The sequence below is a fragment of the Octopus bimaculoides genome, chromosome 7, assembly GCF_046866305.1.
Source record: "Octopus bimaculoides isolate indiv1 chromosome 7, ASM4686630v1, whole genome shotgun sequence".
In the NCBI taxonomy this organism is placed as follows: Eukaryota; Metazoa; Mollusca; class Cephalopoda; order Octopoda; family Octopodidae; genus Octopus; species Octopus bimaculoides.
Genome location: NC_142934.1, coordinates 63,711,683 through 63,720,684, shown reverse-complemented (window position 1 = coordinate 63,720,684; position 9,002 = coordinate 63,711,683). Strand labels below are relative to the sequence as shown.

At 35.4% G+C, this 9,002-nt stretch overlaps 1 protein-coding gene across 1 annotated transcript in view; it reads right to left on the bottom strand.

The window, feature by feature from the left end:
- LOC106879131 (uncharacterized) overlaps nucleotides 1–9,002 on the bottom strand; it is a 207,186-nt gene that overhangs the window by 172,245 nt on the left and 25,939 nt on the right. The gene's annotated exons all lie outside the window — the stretch shown is intronic.

Sequence of the window (9,002 nt, the reverse complement as noted above, 5' to 3'; positions counted from 1 at the left end):
CATTCGTTATTTGTCTACATTCTCTTTCAGTGGCTGCCCTCAGTTTATCGACAGTTACTCTTTAGTCTCTTTTACTCTTTTACTTGTTTCAGTCATTTGACTGCGGCCATGCTGGAGCACCGCCTTTAGTCGAACAAATCGACCCCAGGACTTATTCTGTAAGCCTAGTACTTATTATATCGGTCTCTTTTGCCGAACCGCTAAGTTACGGGAACATAAACACACCACCATCGGCTGTCAAGCGATGTTTGGGGAACAAACACAGACACACAAACATATACACACATATACATATATATATATATATACATATATACGACAGGCTTCTTTCAGTCTCCGTCTACCAAATCCACTCACAAGGCTTTGGTCGGCCCGAGGCTATAGCAAAAGGCACTTGCTCAAGGTGCCACGCAGTGGGAATGAACCCGGAACCATGTGGTTGGTAAGCATGCTACTTACCACACAGCCACTCCTGTGCCTACAGTTGTAAAAACAATCAAACAAAAATGAGACTCTAGTGATGTGAGATCCGCTGAACGCGGAAAGTATTCTATCAAACTTGATCGTTTAATCCACCTACCAGTTTGGCAGAATCGTAACAAAGTTGGCTCTTACAATGATATGGTAGTGTTGGGGTGCCCCATCTGGCTGGAAATAAAATTCCACATCTTCAAAGTCCTTTTGGATGCTGGGTATGGCAGAACGTCTCTGCAAGTTCAAATCAGGACATGTACATTACAGTCAAGAAAGAAAAGTTCAGTTACTGTGACTCCTTACTAAATTAACATCTTCATCTGTAAAATGCAGATTCTCAGGTTCCAAGTAGGTGCATCGTTGGCGGTTAATTAAGCCATCTAATTCAAATGTAGCCTCATCACTCTAAACAAATTTTGTTGGAAATTGTGCATCTTCCACTTTCGTTGCAAAGTACCACTCACAATATTTCACTCTTTGGTCCTGACCATCTCGATTGAGAGCATAGACTATTCTTAGAATGCAGCTTTTCTAATGAGATTGCTTCAAAATGCGATGAACACTTGATTTTGAAATTCCTGTCTCAAGACCCGCTTACCGTACACCAGCATCGACTACATTCTCAAACCTCCAGTATACACACATATTATATATATATATATATATATATATATATATATATATATATATATATATATATATATATATATATATATATATATATATATATATATATATATATATATATATATATATATATATATTTAATAACAATATATTATAAATTAACTACCAACAAAAATAATTGGTAAGCTAACTTAAACAATCATCACCAAAATAGCAGAAAAAAACGACAGTGAAGATATGCAGACTCTTCAAGAATCGATCCTTTTGGTTATATTAATAATAATAAAGGAGTTACGTCTTTGCGTCGTAACTCCTTTATTATTATATATATATTTAAATATATATATATAATCATAAATATATAGGGGTCAGCATAAGTTGCTTCACCAACATACTGAAAATTTAGAAATAGCAGTCAAAAAACTACTGATTCTAAACTACATTTATGATTATAAATGTTTTTACCGATAAGGGTTTTTTTTCATACTGAACTACTTGGAAAAATTGTTAATTATTAATTTTATTAACTAATTGGCAATTCCCTGCCCTATATCTGTATTTATTTATATATATATATATCTATATATATATATATATATATATATATATATATATATACATATGAATATATATATACATATGTACATACATACATATATATATATATATATATATATATATATATATATATATATGTACGTACATATATATATATATATATATATATATATATATACACGTGCGCGTGTGCATGTATGAGTGGGAATCTCCGAAATCCAAGGGACTGAAAATTTTGTCGATTTCTGATTTCTCTGATTTCGAAGTATTTTCATATTTGTATCTAAAAAATGGGACAACTTGTGGATGGAACCCAATTCTAAACACAATATCCATATATATATTATAACATGGCTTAAACATACACCCTAAATGTAGTTTTATATAAATTTTCATGTAATAATTTTCTATGTATAATACCATAAGAAAGGTAAGATAACAATCTACACCTACGATTTCACGTCATTACAATTACATTTTTTAGGTTTCATGTAAGTTATTAAAACAAAGCAGTGAATGTGATTTCAGATAAATAAAAAACTGAAAAAAGTCATTCATTTATTTGTAAAGAAATGTACAAGTACTGATGCTTGTCATGTTACACTCAAACATGGAAGTGAAATTCATCTCAAGCAAAAATAACGTTTTATCCTTTAAACAAATCACTATGATCTCTGCTTACACACTTGAAGATAAATGCAGCCCTAGACATTACAATTACATCAGGCTCGAGAAACTTGGGGGGAGAGGGTACGTCATCAATGACATTACTGCGAGCTGGAAAGTTCAAGTTATCAGTATCCACCTACGAACTCGTGTTTTAATCAAAAGCTTACAGTACATAATGACTTTTGTATAAAAACAAAACATGGAATATGATTACAGGTGAATGTAATGAAAATTGAAAATGTGAGCATTATATCTGTAATGCAACAACGACGCTAGTATCAATACAGTGTCGTTTGCCTCATTAACACGGGTTTTTGTCGTAGCAGTTTCTTTTTGAATTTATAAACTGATGTGATTCCTTGTTTCGTTATGAATGCACGTTGCTAAAGTCGTTTAATAAGTCTATCATACATTTTCACCATATTATCTACTGACACATTTTCCACTGTGTTCACCATGTCATCTTTATCTTCACAATTTTAACAATGTGTAGCACGATAATTGTCCTTGAGTAGCTATCTGTTATTTCCTGTTTGCTTATCCCTAGAAAGTAGGAAAAACGGTTAATATTTCCTTCAAACTTTGCTTTTCTTACATTTATCCAAACCCCAAAGACTTCGTCTTAACATATGACTATGATGCTCCCCCTCTACTCCCGCTCATGATCAGAGATTCACATATTGTCAGCCATTAAGGGTCATGTTCAAGTGGTTAAGGTCAAGCAACTAACGAGTAAATTTGTGGTATCAAGCAGAATATTTGCTATAACGATATTTCTGCTTCTGCAAATCAGCGCTGATCCTGTCTGAAATGTAATGGGAAATAGGTCAGTTTCAAAACATCGATGTCAAACATTGAAGGGAATAGTAGTCATTTCCTTTGATTTCTAGATAGAAGAAAATAAGAAATAAAACTTACTGACCAAAGACAAAATTAAAAAAAAAATTATTACAGAATGAAATCAGAATCGCCTTGATTCGGAACTATTTCGGCTATTTCATTATCGGTCATTGAATTAGCAACTGGAGTATCTTTTGCGATGTTGACAACTTGTTCGGCACCATCTTTGCAACGTTTTCAGTTATAACTTCACATCACAAAACACAAAACGGATGGTAATCGCTACGAGTAAAGAGCGAAGATGTCGGTATGACGACTGCTGACAACAAAATGCCACCAAGCGGTCAACTTGTTAGAGAAGTCTCTCCCAAAGTAAGTTAGGTCACATGCCATGACGGTACACACCAGCTATATTTGATGGGTGGTGAACCTTCACATCACTTTGTAGAATGTTTCCATTTTTGGAGTCTCATTCAAAATCGTTCGGATTTCGGAGGTTCCAGATTTTGAATTTCAGATAAAGAATTTTCTCATACATACATACATACATACATACATACATACATACATACATACATGCATACATACAGTTTGATGTTTCGCGCATAACCATTCGCCGGAAAGAGGAAAGGTAAAAGTCCAAAGAAGGAAAAGAAATCGTCAACAACATGTTATGTAGTTACACACACACACACACACACACACACACACACACATATATGCGTATATTAGAATATGTGCTGACATTTATTCATAAACATAATTAAATAAGTACATGTATACATGTACACATACAAACATGTTTCGAATATTGACATAATAATTGCTCTTTAAGTAGTAGAAACTAGTTCTTTTAGACTAGAGCAGTGCTTCCCAAAATTCTTCTTAATTATTTCTCCACTTCTCTTTTACTAACATTTCAATGCTCCCTTGTTACAATTCAACACATCCGACCCATTTTCAACGTATATACACGTAACATCAGATCTGAGAAAGATCCTGGTAGCGGTTTGACGCTTGCATTAGAATGATGCTTATCACAGCACTATCCTGCTACATGCGAATATCTGACGCATCATCTTAGTTACTGACTCAACGCCAAACTGAGGTACGTATTCTTTGTGCCTCATATGTACACCTGCAGCTTCAGGTTCAAAATTTATATTCCGATTTCTGGTTATGTTTTTATACGTCTATTCACATGCAGATTGATTTCTCTGCTGATGTATGAGTTTTTAATTGTCCACCTGTTATTAATACACGTGATATTGTGAGATTAATAGATTACATTCATAGAATCAAAAATGTTCAAGCATATACATATACATACATCATGCACACACACACACACACACACACACACACACGCACGCACGCACGCACGCATGCACACACACAAGTCAAGACATTACGCAGTGCTCACTTTTATGGCTTGTATGGAAGGAAGTACCCCTAAATTTTGACATGCAAATGTGCAAGTAAAGTTCATGAAGGTGATGTTACGTTGATCACAACTAACAGAAATAAATCTAGCCTTCTGGGTTGAATATTGAAAAAGATATTGACTATTCGTAATCTGTGACAATGTATTTCTTAAGGAAAACATAATTCATAGGAAGCATTTGCGAAATTAAGAGAATTGTTTCATAAATACACTGGAATAAAATATCTTCGTCAAAAACAAACAAAGAACAAACAGGCTTTTCGAAAAATAGACGAGACAATATATAATATTCGGCTATGGCTTTGTTGGAAGTAATGAGGCGGAAACCAGGCAAACTACAGCTTAAGATTCAACTTTGAATGCTGGAAAGGTATCAAGTGCCACCCGGAAATCCGACGAAAGCAATCGGATAATTGCCAGTGAAAGGCTTAAAATAAGATATCTGATTGCGGCGAACGAATGAAAGTTTCGAATATGGTCATTTAGGTCAGGAGACATTTTTTGATGGTTAGCTTAATATATATTTACAGAGACATAAACAGGATATCTGTTGCCGGAAGTTCTACGAGAAATGTAAATAGTTTTAGTAGAGGAATTTTATATGTTTATTGAGTAAGACGGGCTACTGAGATAGTGAACTGAAACTCGAGATTATTTAATTGTAAAGCTAAATATAGTTACGTAAAAAGTAACTGCTGCTGGAGATATCACATAATAATTGATACATATTTTGTCAAGATATACAGCAGATGAAAAATACAGCACCTATGGACTGCGTTCACGGTTCACGGAGAAAACGTGACGGCAGTCCTTTAAACTACCGAGAACTAAATACGTAGAAATTGACTCTACGATGGAGTGCAGTACCTTCTCATTAAAAGTTTTAACTCGAAATTTATTTCATATTAGTGCAAAAATCACTTCGTATATACAATTGATTTTATTTTTGCATATGTGTTACGTTATTTTTATATTATATATTGCAGTGCAGCTTATACTGTGATCAAATACAGTGTAATATTTTACTATCAAGATATGATGGAAATTGGCAGCTTATTCTCGACAAGGGTGCTATATATCACCACTGCACAGAATAACCATAACGAATATACTATAGATTCAAAACCTCGTTCAATAAGCATAAAAGAACTCCATATTTTGATGAGTAGCGTTCTAGTAGTCTGTAGTGCTGGTTCTATATTCTCTCAAGAGACTGAACATGACAATAGAAAGATATGCCGATTATCTTGCTTTTCCGATGGATACGGAGGCATAGGAATTATAAGCATATTGATACGTATCTATGACATTATTTAACATTATTTGTCACACTTGTATGAGATAACAAAAATTAGACACAGTAGCATAAATGATTGTATAAAGGAAAATTATTGGTAATGGGAAACTGCGTAACATTCAGCAACGTGTGATTAAATGTTTTATGTGAGGTGTTAAAGCTGATGTTTATTTGTAGAATGAACGTATTTAAAAACACCAGATATTCGTATGTGTGTGATAAAACTAGGTTAATTTGAAGAATAAGACCATGCGATAGGGGTTCTATTGTTGCTTACCGAATTAAAAATGTCATGCAATTTGATTATGGTTTTTATTATCTCCCAAACTGCCAGTTATATATTCCCTTGAAGCTCGATGCTTATAATTGTCGTTTATACGAACCGTTGCTTGGAAGAAGTGTCTGTATTTTCACTTCGTAGCTATTAAATAGCTTCGCATCAGCTTTGTATGCCAAACATACAGCTATACAGAATACATATAATTAAAAACAGATAGTATAGTCATTTACAGACTACAGTCAAATGTAAACAAAAACGTACAGAAGTGTGTAAATTGTTAATATTTGATGACTGGGGGGGGGGGGGGCAGGCAGTACTAATGACCCTTTATAGAGCATCTGAAAGGTGGGAGGGCATGAGGATGGAATGCCCAAAATGAAAATTTGATGCGAACGCTTGCGAACGCTTGCAACATATTGGACAAATGGCAACCATGGTACCAGCGAGGAGGAATAAGCCTACCCACGTAGAGCGTAATGGGATTTGAACTCAGAATGCAAAGAACCGTAAGAAATACCTTAAAGAACCCGGTCCAGTGCCTTAACAATCCCGCTAATCCTTAGCACGTACTTGCCATCTTGGACTCGCAGATACCAACTTGTTCTTGAGAAGGGGCACCTCATCAGTACTTGTTATGAGACACACACCTATGGCATCATGCACGTATAACATGAATATAGTTATAACGTATGTTATCACCATCTTGAAACAGCTATCGAGGTATGACTTTACATAATTCTGTTTTTTGTTCTCTTTTTGCTTTATTCTGTAATATGTGTTTTACGCTCCATATATCTCAGGCCAATGTGTATCTACCTAACTACCACTATCTCACCCACTCACTCACTCGCTCACTCACTCACTCACTCATTCTCTCTATCTCTGTCTGTCTGTCTGTCTGTCTGTCTGTCTGTCTGTCTGTCTGTCTCTCTCTCTCTCTCTCTCTCTCTCTCTCTCTCTCTCTCTCTCTCTCTCTCTCTCTCTCTCTCTCTCTCTGTATATATATATATATATATATATATATATATATATATATATATATATATATATATATATATATATATATATATATATATATATATAGGCGCAGGCGTGGCTGTGTGGTAAGAAGCTTGATTCTCAACCATATGGTTCCGGGTTCAGTACCCCACTGCGTGGCATCTTGGGCATGTTTTTTCTAGCCTCAGGTTGACCAAAACCTTGTGAGTGGATTTAGTAGACAGAAACTGGAATAAGCTCACACATGTGTATATGCCTATATTCATGTCTTTGTGTTTGTCCCACCACCATCCCTTGACAACCAATATTGGTGTGTTTACGTCGCTGCAAGTTAGCGGTTCAGCAAAAGACATCGATAGAATAAGTACTAGGCTTACAAAGAATAAGTACCGGGGTCGATTTCTTCGACCAAAAAACCTTTTAAGGCGGTTCTCCATCATAGCTGCAGTCAAATGACTGAAACAAGTAAAAGAATATATGAAAAAATATATATGTATATGTATACACACTCGCTCACTCACGGATATGGTGGTTGGCAAATGGCTTTCAGCAATGGCCGTGCTAAAACCCAAAGTCAGTGACAGCTTGCACAGTACTATTAAATCTCTCACTTACAAAGCCAAGTTGTCCAGAAACAGGCAAGAACAGGATCTCCGGCTTCGCAATAACGCGGTTGTTATTTCGGTAGTTCAATCTCTTCGAAATTTGCTTCAACTGAAAGCTGGGCAATGACATATATCTGTGTGTGTGTGTGGGGGGGGAACTAAGGCTGCGTTATACATGCATGATAATGATGACCACTGCATCTATTGTTGAAGCTGCTTGACGGACCCAGTATTGACCGGTTTACAAAAACAGGACTCAACTCTATCGCTAAATAAATATTTTCACATATGTTTGATGTGGTATTATATTTCTCAGCAATTTGTCCGTTTCATGTACGTGTTGACAAATATCGCAGCACTAAATATACTCAGAGATTGTTAGCTATTTATTGAACAACTCGTGAGATATAATTCCAACGAGAATGTGTTGTGTTCAAAAAATCTTATGTCCAAATAGTATACATATACGCACGCCTGCATCCATAAGTACCAGTGGCGTATAGTGGTTGTTGTATTGGGTATGCTGCTACACGCAATGCCACCAAATTTCAAGCAAGGGTATGACAAAAGTTTTCCATTAAGATTTGTGATTATATTAATGAATAAGATTAATATCTATAATGAATTTGCCATTCTCGGTGGCAAACTCACGTAGCACACCCGGAATATATGCCCCTGGTATATATATATATATATATATATATATATATATATATATATAGATATATATATATATATATATACCCCATATACATACATGCATGCATACATACATGCATACAAACATACATAGATACACATATAAGGCGGCGAGCTGGCAGAAACGTTAGCACGCCGGGCGAAATGCTTAGCGGTATTTCGTCTGCCGCTACGTTCTGAGTTCAAATTCCGCCGAGGTTCACTTTGCCTTTCATCCTTTCGGGGTCGATTAAATAAGTATCAGTTACGCACCGGGGTCGATATAATCGACTTAATCCGTTTGTCTGTCCTTGTTTGTCCCCTCTGTGTGTAGCCCCTTGTGGGTAGTAAAGAAATAACACATACATGTATGTGTTATTTCTTTACTATGCTCTACATAGGTAATCAGAAATTATATGCAAACGATGACGAGATCTGAAAAGGCTACTAGTAACTGAAAAGATTCAGTGATGACATCAATGTAGAATTTGGCCTTGACAAGTGTACAAAAGCTCCGTTCAAACGTGGTAA